At 36.8% G+C, this 18,418-nt stretch overlaps 1 protein-coding gene and 1 long non-coding RNA gene across 7 annotated transcripts in view; one reads left to right on the top strand and one right to left on the bottom strand.

Moving 5' to 3' along the window:
* Window positions 1-18,418, bottom strand: part of LOC127953355 (zinc finger protein 501-like) — a 364,750-nt gene that overhangs the window by 265,762 nt on the left and 80,570 nt on the right. The window lies entirely within an intron of this gene.
* On the top strand, window positions 3,905-16,672 carry LOC127953466 (uncharacterized). 4 transcript variants are annotated; one of them, XR_008153198.1, is made up of 13 exons: window positions 3,907-4,647; window positions 4,793-4,880; window positions 6,380-6,545; window positions 8,540-8,624; window positions 11,758-11,944; window positions 12,336-12,447; window positions 12,952-13,142; window positions 13,400-13,509; window positions 13,603-13,746; window positions 13,851-14,078; window positions 14,254-14,413; window positions 14,918-15,057; window positions 15,671-16,671. It is a non-coding gene; the product is annotated as an uncharacterized LOC127953466 (long non-coding RNA). The 4 variants fall into 4 exon arrangements; XR_008153199.1 differs by having other exon boundaries at window positions 3,905-4,647; window positions 6,380-6,556; window positions 13,400-13,746; window positions 15,671-16,672; XR_008153197.1 differs by having other exon boundaries at window positions 3,906-4,647; window positions 13,400-13,746; window positions 15,671-16,672.

Genomic DNA, 18,418 nt, shown 5'->3' with positions numbered 1-18,418 from the left:
AAGTCTAGATTGGTCGGATTAACCCTTTAACTGCCGCATCCCTTAAAACTGATTGTCAGAGGGTTACTGTAAATGCTTATGCCCGCTGGGCACAGTTATCCTGATGCCACCGGGGTGGCGTTGCACTGATGGCTTGAGCCCGACATCGCTGCTTGCAGCTATATTTATTATTATTTTTCTTCTTCTTCTCCCGAATGAATCGCATTTTTGAGGGCTTTAACATGCTCAAAAAGTCATGAAACTTTGCACACGCGTCAAACCTGGTGAAAATTTTCGTCTGATATAGGATTCAGAAGAGGGTGTGGCAAAATGGCTCGACAGCGCCACCTATACCAAGAAAATCAACAGCCTTCCAGCTATGTTTCACGTACATGCACGAAAATTGGCACACATATGTAACACACCAATAGCTACAAAAAAGACTCTTGGAGCGAAATTCTAAACCCAACAGGAAGTCGGTTATTTTTAATATTATGAGCATATTTTGTGTAATTTTGGCCATTTCCATGTGTTGTATTTTAACGAACTCCTCCTAGAGAGTTCTTCAAATCAACACCAAATTTGGTATGCCTAATCTAAAGGCCTTTGCGATGTTAAATTGCGAAGATCTTGAGTTTTCGTTGAAGGGCGTGTCCGTGGCGGCCTGGCGAATTTAGATGATTCGCCATGAAAAATGAAGTTGCTATAACTCACACATACAATGTCCAATCTGCCCCAAACTTCACATGTTTGATGAGACTCCGAACCTGAACAGATTGACATGCCCATATTCAGTTATAGTCATAGCGCCACCTATTGGCAACAGGAAGTGACATATTTTACGCTGCGACGAACTACTCATAGAAATTTTATGACATCAATGTCTTTTTTGTGGTCAGTCTAATCTAAAGGCCTGTTCGATATTCAGTTGTGAAGATCTTGAGTTTTCGTTAAAAGGCTTGTTCATGGCGCCGCGACGAAGTTCGATGTCTCGCCATGGGAATAAAAGATGTTATAACTCAGGCATAAAATGTCCGATGTTCCCCAAACTTCACATGTGTGATAAGAGTCCTGGCCTGAACAGATCTGCAGGCCAATATTCCACCGGGTGTGGCAGAATGGCTCTATAGCGCCACCTATACACTTTCAACGGAGTGCACCTCGAGCTATGTTTCACGTACATGTACAAAAATTGGTACACACATGTAACACTCCAATACCTACAAAAAAGTCTCTTGGTACGAAATCCGGATCCCAACAGGAAGTCGGTTATTTTGAATTTTCCCTGCAAAATTGGTGCTGTTTTTGCCATTTTCAGGGGTTGTACTTTAACGAACTCCTCCTAGAGATTTATTCAGATCAACACCAAACTTGGTCAGTGTAATCTAAAGCCATTTGCGATGTTAAATTGCGAAGGACTTGAGGTTTCGTTAAAGGGCATGTCCATGGCGGCCTGACAAATTTCGATGTTTCGCCATGAAAAGGAAGTTGCTGTAACTCAGACATACAATGTCCAATCTGCCCCAAACTACACATGTTGGATAAGACTCTTGACCTGAACAAATCTACATGCCAATATTCAGTTATAGTCATAGCGCCACCTAGTGACATATTTTACACTGCGACAAACTATTTCCAGAAATGTTATGACATCAATGTCTTTTTTGTGGTCAGTCTAATCTAAAGACCTGTGTGATGTTTAGTTGTGAAGATCTTGAGTTTTTGTTAAAAGCAATGTCCATGGCGCCATGACGAAGTTCGATGTCTCGCCATGGGAATAAAAGATGTTATAACTCAGGCATAAAATGTCCGATCTCGCCCAAACTTCACATGTGTGATAAGGGTCCTGGCTTGAACACATCTGAAGGCCAATATTCCATTATAACGATAGCGCCACCTGCTGGCAACAGGAAGATTGGCACACATATGGAATCAACTTTGATATATTGCACTTATATTTATGAGTTTAAATGCATATTTCTCAATGTTCACCTTTTTACTAAAGCCACACGATGGCGGTGAGCCCGGGTGCGAGGGCCCGTTCATCGCTGCTTGCAGCTTTAATTCCCATTATAACCATTAAAACCATTACACATTTTGTAATAGTTTCTATTGTTTGTGTGTTCATTTTTTTTCAGCAGTAGCCTACCCACTAAGACCATTACAGTTTTCCAAAGAAACCACTAAATTTATTGGAGTCATAATGGTTTCTACTGGTGTCCAGTAGATACCACTAGAAGTTTTAAAGGTGTTCTATTGGTCCTTAATGGTATCCAATAGACAATACACGCCACCAATAGAAGAAAGCAAATTACCAATAGAGACCCACAGAGACCATTACAGTGTCCATTAAAACCATTAGAATTCCAATAAGAACCATTAAAACCATTACAAATTCTGTAATGGTTTCTATTGTTTTTTTCAGCAGGGTACTCCTCTTTGATGGCATTTAACGTTATATCAAGTTAAAATCTATGAATAAAAGTAGATTTATAGGACTTACCTTTCCTCCGTGTCCGTCCGCTGGAAGTTGACCGCTACAAAATGACGTGCACGCGCACGTCGCACACTTCACTCAGAAAGTGACGTGCGCTGCTAGTTTAAGGTTTAAATGTTAATTTGTTCCATACTCTCTTTCATTAACAAACATTATCACCATTTGCCAAGTAAATTGTTTATTTTATTGTTCTTAAACTGATGGCATATATATATATATATATATATATATATATATATATATATATATATATATGTATATATATATATATATATATATATATATATATATATATGATTATTTTAACATGCTTGATTAATTTTTTTGTATATTTCCAAAAGAATATGCTGTTCAAATGGTATCTTAATAATAATAATACATCTAGTGCAATAATATTAAAAGTTATCTGAAGACCAGCTGACCACGTCGCTACAACGTCCCCAATGGGACTAACTAGCGACGTCTTTTGAGTACGTGCCCACGACGTTTCTGGGAAGTTAGCCAAGATTTTAAAAAATTGAACTGTACCACGACGTCCTCACAACGTTGCCATAAAGTAATGTCGCGCTGACCAAATGACGACTAACTGGCGACGTCCTCACAACGTTCTGTGTTTGCTGGGGTCTGGCCGATGTCGGCCCAATATCGAAACGCCGTCCTCTATACCTAAAACATCTATTAAACATCGGCCAGGCGGATGCCGATGTAATTCGGTCAGTGCTCTGTTCTCCAGCTCATCAATCGTCGGCCCTGAGTTGGTTCACGACCGCGGGCCGATGCCGCGCTCATCTGTGTGCGCGTGCCCTGTTATTCATCTCTTTTAGCCACACACAGAGAGAGAGAAGAGGATAATCCCATTGACATCTGTGACTTTCAGGTAACGTTACGATTTCACTTCAGCTCAATTAGACAAAAAAATACTACTTTGTTAATTCTGTGACACTGAAAAGTTACTAGTAAGGCACGCGGTGTGTTTTTTACAGTCTGTGGGCAGCTGAAGAGACAGGGCAGGCTCATTTTCAAATAATGTTACCGTTAACTTATTTAGCCAAACGGTCACGGTAGCGATTTTTTTTTAATTGATGTTAACGCCTTAATGCATTTTCAGAAGTTTCTCGTAGGGAAAATGTATAAGCGGATTATTAAGGAGAAGTCCTGATTGCTTTTTCACCGTGTTTTTCACTCTTTAACAGGCTTCCAGAAATAATCCGTCTATATATGGTGAGCTATTGTTGCTGTTGCTTCTGAACTACAAAAGTATTTTTAAATTAATTATTGAATGATTATTGAATGAGACTGTACTTTATAAATGTAATGTTTTAACTCTAACGTAGATGTTTGTTTGTGTGAAATCGCTACCGTGACCGTTGGCTAAATAAGTTAACGGTAACATTATTTGAAAATGAGCCTGCCCTGTCTCTTCAGCTGCCCACAGACTGTATAAAACACACCGCGTGCCTTACTAGTAACTTTTCAGTGTCACAGAATTAACAAAGTAGTATTTTTTTGTCTAATTGAGCTGAAGTGAAATCGTAACGTTACCTGAAAATCTCCGGCTCTCGCTGCGGTTTACACTGTTTTAGGTCAGTTTAGTCGCTAAAATCACACAAATATTACATACAAATGTTCCTGACGTGTTTCTTACTTGTTATTGACATGTTTCAATTAAATTTATTTTATAGAAATGGTTTAGTGTCTTCGAAAAAGTCCGTTAGCGTCTTAGCAGTTTTCAGGTAGGCTAACTATATAGATTGAGCTCTTGTTGATGAAACTCTGGGCTTTTAATCAAATCTTCGTGTGTGTATGATATATTTTGATAGCTCTGTGAATGTTTTGCTGGTGATTTGTCAGTATGTTATTGGAAAAGGCTGATTTACTGAATCGATGACATCACTTACAGTGAGAGTGTAATCGGCTGAAATCAAGTTCACATGAGTTTTGATATTTCATGATAAACATATATTGATACAAATTGTTCTGTGATTTCAGGAGGACAGAAATAAACTCTACAGAACAGAAGTGAATCTCCAAGATTTCAACATTTCTGAAGGGAGATTACTGAACGTTACTGACTTAGAAATACAGGTGACCTGAAGAAGCTCATGAAATACATTAATATGCCTTTTTCAGAATACATTTCACCAATTGTAAGAAGTCCCTGATATCAAAACGTAAGTCTCACTCAACCTAAAACTAAAAATATAGATTCTGTTATTTTAAGATTATATTATTAGTAGTAGAATTTGTATATTACATATGTTATTATAATTGTTATATATTATTCTGTCTTTTATCTCCACTTCACCTCTACTCTAGCTTGTTAGCTTGTGTCTGTGTCAGCTTGTTTTGTTCCTGGACTCTTCAGTGATGATGAGCAGAGTCTGAGTGAACCTGCTGTCAGACAGTGAGTACCATGGGGTTTCAGTCAGGGCCTTCAGTAAACAAGTGTTAGATACCTGTACACATCTTACACATCTGTTACAGCTAACGTAGCTGTATGTGTAATGCACATATTATGCCACACACAGGCTCTCAACAACAATGACGTCTGATCAACAACTTCAGCAGTAGGCTAGATTAGTGTGGGTTAAAGGGATAGTTCACCCCAAAATGAAAATTTGCTGTTAATTTACTTTCCCTCAGGTCTTCCAAGGTGTGGGTGACTTTTTGGTAACACTTTATAATAAAGTTCAGTTGTAAGTCACTTTTAAGTGATTAGTTAATGATGAACTAATCATTTACAAAACATTCATAAGCACTTAATAAGTGATATACTAATAATTTGTGTACTTTTTGTAAATTAATTTAAAAGTCATTTACAAGTAATTCGATTATGATTAACTATTTACAAAACATGACTGTGTGATTTAAATAAATGATTTTAATATTTTTATCTATGTTCTATAGATTAAGTTATAAATAATTTACAAGTGACATAAATATACATTCACTAATGATTAAGTAATATGCTATGATTTAAACATGTTTCATAAGCAATCTAAAAAAATAACATCATGAAAAAAATCAAACAGATCCTTAATGGTTAATAGTTAGTAGTTAATATATTATGAATCACTTATAAATCATTGAAAAGTCAACATTGTACTATTATCTCAATGAACATTATAAATCATTTACAAAGCTTTCTGCACCCCCCCCCCAATCTAAAGTGTAAACTATTCATCAGTTGTAAATGTTTTACAAACTTTGTGGTTTCCAGTTGTGTGTGCGTGTATATATATATATATATATATATATATATATATATATACACACACACATATAAATATATATATATATATATATATATATATATATATATATATATATATACATACATACACACACACACACACACACACACACATATATATATATATATATATATATATATATATATATATATATATATATATATATATATATATACACACACCAACACACACACACACACAAAATCAACCAACCTGTAAACGGAAAGTTTACATTTACAACTGATGAGTAGTTTACACTTTAGATTGTGGGTGCAGAAAGCTTTGTAAGTTATTTATAACTTAACCTACAGAACATAGATAAAAATATTAACATCACTTATTAATCATCTATGAACACATAGTCATGTTTTGTAAATGATTAGTTTATCATTAGCTAATTACTTTTACTACATGGCTCTGTGGGTACTTGATTCTGATTGGTCAGTTGCGACATTCCAATGTATGTTATCCCTGGATAAAAACCTGTAAAATGTAATAACACAGGCTCATCCGGGTAACAGCAGTTGGTGCTGTACTCTTGCTTTAACTATTTTTTTCTTGGTGGAAGCTGTGCATTTGTTTAGCTAATAAAATATAAAAACTTTATTCAAAGTTGTGTACAATTGTTTAATTATGTCATCCTGGTTAGGGTTGGCCTGATTGACGATGCCATCGTCCATCGCCGATCACTGATAGACATCACGATGCTGCGCCGGCAAACAGCGTCATCAGCTCCAGTATCTCGCCCGTGCATTTGTTGTCATGCGACAGTTGTGAACGCGCTGACAGCCGGTTGCCCAGGCTATGGATTAAAGGTAATACTGTTGTGTTAATTTTCTCCTACATACCGATCATTTCGCTTCATTATACCTCAATGTATCACCAGGAGCCACCGGTATTGATTTGGTCTTGTTTTTTTTTTTTTTTTTTTTTTCTGGACATCCACACAGCACCACAGTATTATCAACTAGAGATCAACCGATAGTGGATTTTACCAATACTGATAGCTAGTTTGGACCACACTGGCCGATACCGATTTATAAACCAATAGTTTTTAAAATGAATACTGAACGAAATGGATACTGAATGAGAGCAGCGGTCTGCGGTTGTGCTGCGGGTTCCCGGGTTTGTGTCTGTTCTCAAACCATTCCATGTATTTCAACTGTAGAAAAGGTTGTTCCGAGCCGAAACTGACTTTCTTTCATATTTGTCGACCAATATACAGAAAACTACATCAGTATATCATCATAAACACAAACGTTTTTGTCTTACGTGAACGTAAACAGATGAACAGATGAGAAAGAAAAACAGACGTACAGTATTTTTGTTTAAAGAGACAACAGCCTAATAATCGCGCTGCCTGTCATTAATGTTAATCAAAGAACAAAAGAAAATCATTCACTGATCACGACTGAATATATTTAATAACTTTAATTGATTAAACTTTATTTTATTTATAAAAAGAAAACTATGCAGTGTTTTTAAACTTTTAATTACAGTTTCTGTACCTGAAATTTTGTTTAGTTGTATTTATGATATTGCTAATCGATTTGTTTGTTCATATCTTACTACTGACTGGTTACTTGTCTTTAACACTTTAATATTTTTATTAATTAATTGTTTTTGCTATGGTATTTTTTATTTTTTTTAAGCACAGGCAAAATTCCTCTTGCAGAGTTTTGTAAGCTGCTGATTTTTGCTCGTGTTATTCAGCTGCAACAGAATGCTTTGTAAAAAGACAGAAACATGTTTGACATCTAAATGTTTGACTTAATTTTTTTAGATTGGATTTTTTATCTTATTGGAATCGAAACTAAAAATCGATAAGCAGAATCGGAATTGGAATCGATAAAATTCAAACGATACCCAACCCTACACACCGAACGCATCACATTTTATTTGCTGCTATTTTAGAACAGTGCATGATTATCTAATCATGCGCAGTGTCTTTGAGAAGTCACAGTTATCACACACACCGGATGCGTCACATTCAATTCAAGCAGCGGTCTAAAACTGTTTATTTAATCACCAAACGGACATAAGTTTGCTTCAGGAATGAAATATGTGGCATATGTGTTTAAAGTTCAGTGTTTAAAAAAAAAGAGCAAACGGAAAGAAAACGCGCAATCTGCATTACAGCTTTCTATATGAAGCATACAGACTGTATTAGAGCCACAGAAAGACCAACGTTTTGCTGTAAAATGCACAATACATAATTTAAAAAGTAATCACGGCCAACAAAATAACATGTGCTTGGTGTTAACTGTAGTCACTTATTGCACTCATAGTTGCAATCTTTGAAATGGTGCATAAAAATGTTGCTGGCCTTCAGTTTAGGTGTAGGTCTTCCTTTCTCAGTTGTAGATCTTCATTTCTCAGTTATTCTCTTTTTTTCTGCAAAAGAGCACCTTAAAAAGCATTTTAGTAGATTGGCAACCAGGTCTGTAGGCTGTATTTTCTTTTCATTTAATTTCACTTTCGTACTTTGGAAATCCCTGACTAAAAGGGCAGTCTAATGCTGGGGGTAGCACTGGGCACGTCTCTAGACCCAGAGGTTGTGCTGTCATTGAATGTCAAAATTTGATTGGCTGATGATTCTGTCACTAATGCTTGTAACAAATCAGATGTGACTTCTTTCATCAAAAGGGTAGCACAATCTGTAGTGCTGGCCATAGACTTTTTTTAATGTAGGATATTCCAGGTCAACCTCAACTAAACTAATCACAAGCAATTTTTGAACATTACACAAATGTAAATGATAACTAAATAGTCTGTAAAAGCATTTTTCACACAATTTTGTTTTTTATAGGGCCAGAAGAGAAGGCCCTGCTGCCCCTGTCGGCCCACCGCTGCTGTCAGACAACATCTCCAAGATGCTATAAACTGCAGGACTAGTAAGTACAATCTTGAACATGCACAACTGTTTCATAAGTTTGGGAAGGTATGTTTTTTTTGTGTTTTTGAAAGTCTTTTATGGCAACCACAGTTTAATTTATGAAATGAATACAATTCACTACCATTTAAAATAATAGTTTTCTATTTGAATATATTTAGAGAAGTAATTTATTCCTGTGATGGTAAAGCTGGATTTTCAGCCATCATTACTCCAGTCTTCAGTGTCACGTGATCTTCAGAAATCATTCTTATATTCTGATTTGCTTCTGAAGAAACATTTCTGACTATTATCAGTGTTGAAAACAGCTGTGTTCCTTCACTTTTTCAGGATTCTTTGATGAATAAAGTTTTAAAACAGTACAGTGTTTGAAACAGAAATGTCTGTTTTAACTTTTGATAATTGATAAGACAGTGATAATAATTAAAAATGTTTATTGAGCAGCAAATCAGAATGATTTCTGAAGGATCATGATTTTACCCATGAGTTAAAGCAGCTGCAGGAAGGGTTCTTTTTCAGAGGAAAAAAGGTTTTCATTGAACTAGATTCTGTTATATGTGATACTCCTGCTAGAGCTTTTGTAAAAAACACGAAAGCTCACAATGGATACCATGGATGTGATAAGTGTTGCCAGCCAGGTGTTTATGTTAACAACAGAATGACATACTCCAGAAATGATTTTGTTTTACGGACTGATTCATCATTTTCAGACAGAGTTGATGAGGAGCATCATCATCATGGACCACATGGATTTTCTGGTCTAGATGTGGGCATGGTGTCTAGATTCCCTTTAGATTACATGCACCTTGTGTGTTTAGGTGTCACAAGGAGATTATTAAATATTTGGCTCAGGGGTCCTTTGACGTTTCGCTTGTCCTCCAGTCTTGTTGATCAGATTTCTCAAAGTCTAATTCAGATGCGTGCGTACATACCAGCTGAGTTTGCAAGGAAGCCGAGGTCTCTGCGAGAGCTAGACCGTTGGAAAGCTACTGAACTAAGACAGTTTCTGTTGTATACTGGCTCTGTTGCTCTGGCACCACATTTAGATTGTGATGTATATAATAACTTTATGTTATTGTATACTGGTATATGCATCCTTGTCAGTCCTCAGCTGTGTTCTATGTTTAACAATTATGCGAAAATGCTACTAACAACATTTGTAAGTCATTTTGGGGAGCTTTATGGAAAAGATGGCTTAGTGTATAATGTGCAAGGCTTGGTCCATTTGTCAGCTGATGCACAACTGCATGGTTCTTTAGACTCCATCTCAGCTTTTCCATATGAAAATTACCTCAATACACTGAAGAAGTTTGTGAGAAAGCCAGAATTTCCTCTTGCACAGATAATACGAAGGTTATCAGAGGTTGAAGACATCAGAACTGTTGAGCTCCCCTGTAAAGCTTTAAGAGGGCAACATTATGTTGGACCTGTTCCCGACGGCCTTCAAGCTACAGCACAATACAGGCAGCTGCAGACTGAACAGTAGGTCAATTAAAGTTTCCACTGGCGATAATGTTTTTGCTATAGACAAAGACATATGTGTTATCTATAACATTGTTCAGTCTGTCGAGGGCATATATGTAGTGTTTAAAGTTTTAACACAGATGGACAATTTCTACAACTATCCAATGAGCTCGGATTTTCTCAGAGTATTCATTGTCTCTCAACCAACAGGACCGTTTAGGGTAGCCAAAATATCACAGATCTCTCACAAGTGTGTGCTCCTTCCTTACAAAGATAGATTTGTTGTCATGCCCTTCTTGCACAGCCAAAGTTATAGTGCAGAGATGGATTAGTTCTAGGACAGCAACATTGTGATGGCCCAGATCCAGCACTCATCTAGCACGTATGGAATGGTGATCTGTTAACAGGCTTATTAAGGCTGAGATGACCCCATATTTAATATTAAGATAAGATTGTGTGGCTCAGATAAGGTCCATGTCTGGTTTATTCTTTGCTCTTTGCCTGCTATGGCCTGCTTGTGGCCCAGATCTGGAAAACAGGTGTGGATCACCCAAGGTCCGTCATTCAACACCAAATGCAAGCTAGCTCATCATTCCTTATGGGCTGGATCTGGGCCATCACAGTGTTGCTATGTGGGCAGGTGGGGCTGTAAAAGGTGAGGGTTAAGGGCAGAGTGGCGGGAGACAAAACAATTGATGCTGACTAAAGACTGACTTAACACTCAGAACTGACGAAGAGCTGCTGTACTCCACAAAGGTTTCTGGAAACTTGTGGATTTTGACAATGTAGGGTTTTTGGATGACTCCTAAAGGACACAGTTTTGAGATTTGGTGAGTGCGTGATATTTGCTTTTTTCTATTTTAGAATTTATTTTGTGCATACTATTGTGCATCAGAGGAATTTTACCTTGTGATGCATTTTATGATAGCGATTATTATGCTGATCTGTACAGCAGCAATAATCACAGCGATCAGGATCATATAATGTAAGTACTGTACACGTACATTGTAAGTATCCACAATAAATAATAATAAAACTTATGTCACAACTAATTTCAGCAACCTAACTGAGACAACATTTTACATTAATTCACAAGTTTACACTCATCTACAATTAGAGGGGGTAAAGAGTTTGGCCCAGAACCCAGAGTACTCCCCCCGTAAAATATTATCATGATTTTGTTCCCCATATCATACAATGCCAATATTTATCTTGATATTAGTTTACCTACCATTTACGGGGAAGGAATTGTTTTTTTCCTTCCACATATTTGTGAGACCTTGAGAATGAATGTACACATGTAAACTTGTTGGTTTACAATTAAACTCCACAGAGTAGATAACTTTTAATTTAGTATTGTAGGATTTCTAGATGTGAGTGAGAGAATGATGGTGTTTGTTTGTCAATTCTCTGTTTACTCTACCGTGGTAGCTTTTCTAACCATGAAATTAAATTATTAGGAGTAACACTGGATTAGATGCGGTGTTCCTTGTGCATCTACAATTTTGAATCTTTACAGGAAAAGGCAGGCTATGCTGGTTATAACAGAATAAAAAAAAAACAAATATATTGATTGAAAGAAAATGTCAAAAGGAGTGTTTCAAATATTGTGTCTAATGGATAACTTTTTCAAATATGTAATAATTTCTGCAACAATTTCTTTTTTTTAGATGTTTCTACTCATCGAATTTACAGAAACAAAAACTGTCAACATTATATCCGAGTCGTGGTTTGAGGATGGTGTCACTTGGTGGCCAAATTATAAAAGTGATGAACGCATAAATAGAGCTATTCAAAAATGTGAAGAGCCAGGAGAAGACTGGAAAAAGTTTGATGTCGGAGTCCTCTCAAGAACTGGTAAGAATCTGATTTACAAACATAATTCAGGTGTTATGAAATACACCAACTCTGTAAACAAACAGATTTAAAATTATAATTATTAATGGTCTATTTCTGTCAAAATAGTCATTCATTTCTGCCATTAATTGAGGGATTTGGAACACCAGCCAAATATTTTGTCACATGTCATAGTTGTTGCTATAAGGAGATAGTAGTGTAGCACTGTAACCCCCCCCCCCACCCCCATGTACAAAATAATACAGTACAGTAGTACAGTAATTACTCAAGTGGTTGGATAATACTGCAAAATGGATTTGATAGTGTACTTTGTCTAAAGTGATGCATTTTTGACACAGTCATCATTTCCTGCATGCGAGTAATCATTTTTTTATTTGTCAATTTTGATCAGGTGATTACCTTAAAGAAAGAGACAAACTGAGGGCCTCACTGACCTGTAATACCTCTGAGTTACAAACAGATGATGAGGAAGACGTCATTAGGAAGAGAAAAATTAAGCCAAGGTTTCATATTCTAAAAGACTGACACATGCACCATTCGAAATTACATTTAGAAATATATTTGTTAACTATAGTGTGTTGTTGTCATAAGTACAGACTTTGATACAAAGTTGGTACTGAAATTTTAAAGAACCCGTTCAACAGTGCTCAAAATGTTAGAAGGAAAGGCTGTTATCGCCATATTTTTTCATTTTCATTACCGACTTGGAAGTCTTTTGACAACACTACTATAGAGCTAACATATTAGGTTGGGCAAACATCTTTTTTGCTATGGTGTAATTGGCTCTAATTATCAAAGCAAGCAATGGATTCTTTGTATAGTGACTATTGTGTCTTGCAGTACTAGAGATGTCAAGTGAAGTAAAGATTCCTAGTACAGGCTTAGTAGGCTAATTGAATATTTAGCTTGGTTGAGTATAAGCAGTTCTTACATTTTTAAATCAAGCTGTTGATATTTGATGCCCAAAAAATCTTTATGGTCCATTGTAATTTGTTTTTGTTTGCTAGGCAAATCTTTGGTGATACAGATTCTGACAGTGAGCCAGAGGGTGGTATAAAGAGGAGATACCACAATCTCTCCACTTGTCTACCACCACCTATTCCTCCACCTACTCCTGACATACCATCAACTGAAACCTGCCAGACTTCCATTAGACCTCTGCCAGATCTGAGGCAGACTGAATATTCTTCTTTCACTGGTACATTCCTGCGTTTCCATTAATTATTAATAAATTATTTTGTAATCAATGTTTTTGTTAATATCTAACTGTTTAGTTGTAACATTAACATAACAGTATTAAATCAAGTTACTTCTATGGGACTGATGCAGTTAATGTAACTTCATGAGCTCAGTGACTCATGACTCATACTTGAAGGATTTATTAGTATGATACTGAATATATGATGTGTTATTCACTTAAAAAAATCTAATTATTGTCATTTTCATGTTTCACAGCAGCACCACCTGTCCACTTTAATGCAGCTGGAATGCCTTCCAGTCCACTACGCCACTGCTCTGTTGGATATGTCCCCAATCTGATGCCTCTTGAAGATGGATATTATACAGTTAAAATAATTTATTTTGCTTAATCTTTGCTCATCAAAGTTATTACATATGGGCAAAAACTATGAGTTCATCTTTTCTCTCCCTGGTCTCAGTGCCTCCAGTTGCTACACCTACCTCTGACAGGCCATCAAGCTCTATGGGCCACATCTCTGCCATGCCTCAAATGTCAAAGGAGCATTCCTTCAGGCCCACGTTTAGACTGGGGAAGATGGGCACTGGACCTATTCCTTGCTCTGGTAAAATCCTTTAAATATAAAACATTCTACAATTTTTCTAATTATATATATTAAGAAAACTTTGTATTTTTGGTCTTTAAATGCTTTCTTAACTCTTTTTGTAGCTGCACAGCTGCACATTCTAACATTGTTAGAAAATGTTAAGGAACAGCAAACACAGCTTGCCTTTGCTGTCAGTAATCTTGCTGCACGACTGGGGACAGAAAATCCTGTGGCTGAAATGCCATGACATGCCTCACAATATCAGTGTTCCACTGTCCACTATGCCTGAAGTTGAGGAGCTGGAGGAGTGGCTTAAAGATTCAAGAAACGCACGGGCTAAACAAAACATAGTGTGTCTTTTATTATTTTATTATTATTATTATTATTAATGCTACTTCACAATTGTTGTACAAATTTATTCTGTGCTTATAAAGTATTCACTGCTCTCATCTATATTTTCAGTTCATTAATCAAAACAGAAAATAGAATTATACAGTTTTATATAATGTATGTTTGTCTTTTCAGATATCTGCTCTGGGTGCTGTTGGAGGACAAAACACCAAAAGAATCACCTGGAACATACTTCATAGGCTTTTCTCAGATTCAGTAGCTAAAAAAATTAACTGGAAAGGAGTCAATGGGAAGAAGTGTTTCAAAGAAATGCACACAAGAAGTTTGTTGATCAGTAAGTATAATACGATACCAAGAAGCTGAGTGTTAAGAGTATTTCATAAACCATCTCCACAACCTAAATAATATTTATGGCTAAGATATTACTATTTCTTAAAATTAATTTCTAGGAATGGTTCACCCCAAATGTTTAATTTTCTGTTAATTTACTCACTCTCGGGCTATTCAAAATATAGGTGTCTTTTTTTTCTTCTGTTGAACCGTAAAGATGTTTAAATGAAGCTGTGGTCCTCTGTAATTCTTATAATGGAAGTCAATGCTACCGTCACTTTGAGAGTCATACATATACCAGCAAATTAATAAAACCCTCAATGCATCATCAGGAGTATTGGATTTGTTTTGCCGGTATATGTTTCCCTTTAAATGAATATTTAAATCGTTGATATACCCATTTATCCCTTAATTGATGGACAATGTATAACTGAAGAACTATCATTTAGGAGCTTAGTAGTCTGGGGAAGTTTGAGATGTTTATTGCACATATTTTGTTTTTCAACAGGAGCTGTAAGGAGTAACCCGTCCTCTACTGGAGCAGCAGATACTGACATCGATTCTTACGCTATCCGTTGGTTCAATCTTGCCTCTGACCGTGGCGGCGGCCGGAAAGAACGTGAAAGAGCCAAAGAGGCATTAACTGAGGTAAATTTCAGATATAAACAGCATAAGAGGCTTTCGCATTTTACTAGCCATCAGGGTGGTTTCCCGAGAACTAATGGTCACCTTATCCTGGGTACACACCAAAATATTCTTTACATTTTATATGATTTTCAAAATGTAATAGACCACATTTTCATCTCGCTTTCTGATTGGATATTGTTTAGTTTCACATGATAATCTCCAGAGCGTGCATTGTGTTTGTCCTCGGGGTTCCCCCCACACATCAGGATTTCTGATCATAAATATTAAACATGTTGAATATTTATGATTCGCGGGTCCAACATTCTTCCGATCAGGTTTGGACACAATTAACACACCTCACACCAAGAGAAAATATGATAAGATAATCTGTAGAACCATCAAGATAATCAGGACATAGCTAGGATTGTCGGAAGGGGGATATCAGCCCAAAATCAGCCTGATTATCTTTTTGTGTGTACCTAGCATTAGGAATGCTGGATCCATCTATCAGTTAAGCCTTCGCTGAAGACAACATGTATTTCACATGTTAATCATTGTCTGTGACTGTCTCTGAACAGTGCTTCAATAGATCTCAACAAAACTAACAGCTTTCTTCTTGGTCTTTTGTTTGCAGATACCTCATGGGAATTAAATCGCACATGTGAATGGGTTTGTTGTTCCATGGCTTTGCTACCCGTTCTGTTTGGTTCATGATGGGTCTGCGGTTCATAATATGAACATTTTTTTGATGCAGCTTTTTGCTGCCTCTTTTCTACTCAAGAAAGAAGACCAACATATCTTTTTGTCACTTGTTTCCCTGACTTCTATTATTACCATTCTGTTTATTTTTATAATTTCTGTCATCTTTCTATGTCATGTTTATTTGTACTTCATTATTATAAAGCGACCTTGAGTTGTATGAAATGTGCTATATAAAATAAACATAGCATTATTATTATTATTATTTACCACTGTTTTAATCTTTTGTTTCCAATTTGTTTTTGTTTTTTTGTTTTTTTGAATGCATGATTATTGTGAAGTAGTGGCTGTGATTTAGTGCTAACACTAATTTATCAGGTGGTATTTTAGTGTAAAAAGGTGTTCTAAATTAATTGTCTATCTAAAGTAGTACTTTCAACATTTAATTGCCTGAGCATTTCATGTTAAAACCTAAAGAAAAATATTCAGTGGCATAAGACCATAAGAGATTAGATAATATATATGACAAGATTCTTTTAATTCTAGATACTGTATGTATACTACTTTAGAGAGAGAGAGAGAGCATGTGTGTGTGTGGGGGGGGGGGATGTACAATCTACAATATGAGCTGGCCCTGATCCGGCATGATTCTGGACCAGATCCAAAACAGAACTGGACCTGATCTGGCCCGCATTTGGGCCAAATTGCCATAAAGGAATCCGGGGTTGGCCCAGTTCTGGCCCATCCTAGAGACACTGCAAAACATCAAACAAGAGGAACCAGTGACAATAGGTTTATTTTGTGGCACAAGTAAACCTACATCCCTAGCTGAGTACCTTCAAGAATTCATCTCTGAAGTAAATGAATTAGCTAAAGGATTTGAATTCGATGGAGTGATGTTCAATTTAATACTCTCTTCGATGGTCTGTGATGCACCTGCCCATGCATTCCTGAAAAATGTTAAAGGTCACACAGGCTATCACGGATGTGAAAAATGCACACAGGATGGTTTGTACCTAGAAAACAGAATGACATTTCCAAGAACTGACATGCCTTTAAGAACTAATGAGAGCTTCAGAAATAAGACAGATGCTGATCATCATCACGGTCCATCACCTCTTGAAGAAACATCCCTAAACATGGTCTTTGGTTTTCCCCTCGACTACATGCACCATCATGAGACAGCTTCTTCTCTTGTGGCTGAAGATGGGTCCTCTGACTTGTAGGCTGTCAGGATTTCAAATAAACACATTGTCAGAAAGACTGTTAAATGCTCGGAGAAGTGTGCCCATGGAGTTTGCAATGAAACCAAGGGCACTGAGAGAAATTGATAGGTGGAAGGCAACAGAGTTTAGGCAGTTTTTACTGTATACCGGACCTGTCATGATGAAAGATCTCCTTAACACACAGGTGTACAAAAATTTCTTGCTACTTTTTGTGGGAATCTTCATCCCGTGCAACAACAGTTTGATTGAAGACTACTGTGATTATGCCAATGACTTACTGGTGCTCGTTGTCTCTCACTTTGGTCAACTGTATGGTCCACAATTCTTGTCCTACAATGCACTCTGCCTTGTACATCTTGCAGATGATGCGAAAAAGCATGGTGTCCTTGACAACTTCAGTGCTTTCAAGTATGAGAATCACCTAAACAAACTCAAAAGACTTCTGAGGAAACCAACATGCCCACTCAGTCAAATAATAAAAAGACTCTCAGAAATGCAAAACCAGGCCACATCTGCTCAAAAAACCACATGCGACTGGTCCTCTTCCTGCATCCTGCATCCTTCCATGATGCACAATATAAAGAGTTGAGAACAAGCCAACACACTCTGAAATTGGATAAGGCAAACAGTCACGTTTGCATTGGCGGCAAAGTTGCTAAGCTGCAAAACATAATTTCATTAAGGGATGAAATTTATGTTGCTTACAATACCTTCAACCACCAGGAATCCTTTTTTGACTATCCACTGCCATCCTCTACACTTGGCATTCATTTAGTGGATGACCTCTCAACAACAGTTGATATCTGAAAAAAGGTTGATTACTAGAAAAGGTGGTATCCTCACAATTATATTCCTTCTTAGAGAAAAATGGTATATGTGAGGATTTCCAGTCAGGATTTAGACCGTATCATAGTACTGAGACTGCTCTCCTTAGAGTTACAAATGATCTGCTCTTATCATCTGATCGTGGGTGTATCTCTCTATTAGTTTTATTGGATCTTAGTGCTGCATTTGACACAATTGACCACAACATTCTTTTGCCACTTTGTTGGCATCAGTGGAAGTGCATTAGCATGGTTTAAATCGTACTTATATGACCGCCATCAGTTCGTAGCAGTGAATGAAGATGTATCATATCGATCACAAGTGCAGTATGGAGTACCTCAAGGCTCAGTACTAGGGCCGCTACTCTTCACGCTTTATATGTTACCCTTGGAAGATATCATCAGGAAACATGGTGTTAGCTTTCACTGTTATGCTGATGATACTCAGCTCTATATTTCCTCGCAGCCCGGTGAAACACACCAATTTGAAAAACTAATGGAATGCATAGTCGATATAACAAATTGGATGACGATTAATTTCTTACTGCTAAATTCAGAAAAAACAGAGGTGTTAATTATAGGGCCTAAAAACTCTGCTTGTAATAACCTAGAACACTGTCTAAGACTTGATGG

The sequence above is a fragment of the Carassius gibelio genome, chromosome B3, assembly GCF_023724105.1.
Source record: "Carassius gibelio isolate Cgi1373 ecotype wild population from Czech Republic chromosome B3, carGib1.2-hapl.c, whole genome shotgun sequence".
Taxonomy (NCBI): Eukaryota; Metazoa; Chordata; class Actinopteri; order Cypriniformes; family Cyprinidae; genus Carassius; species Carassius gibelio.
This window is presented reverse-complemented; position numbering and strand designations above follow the sequence as displayed.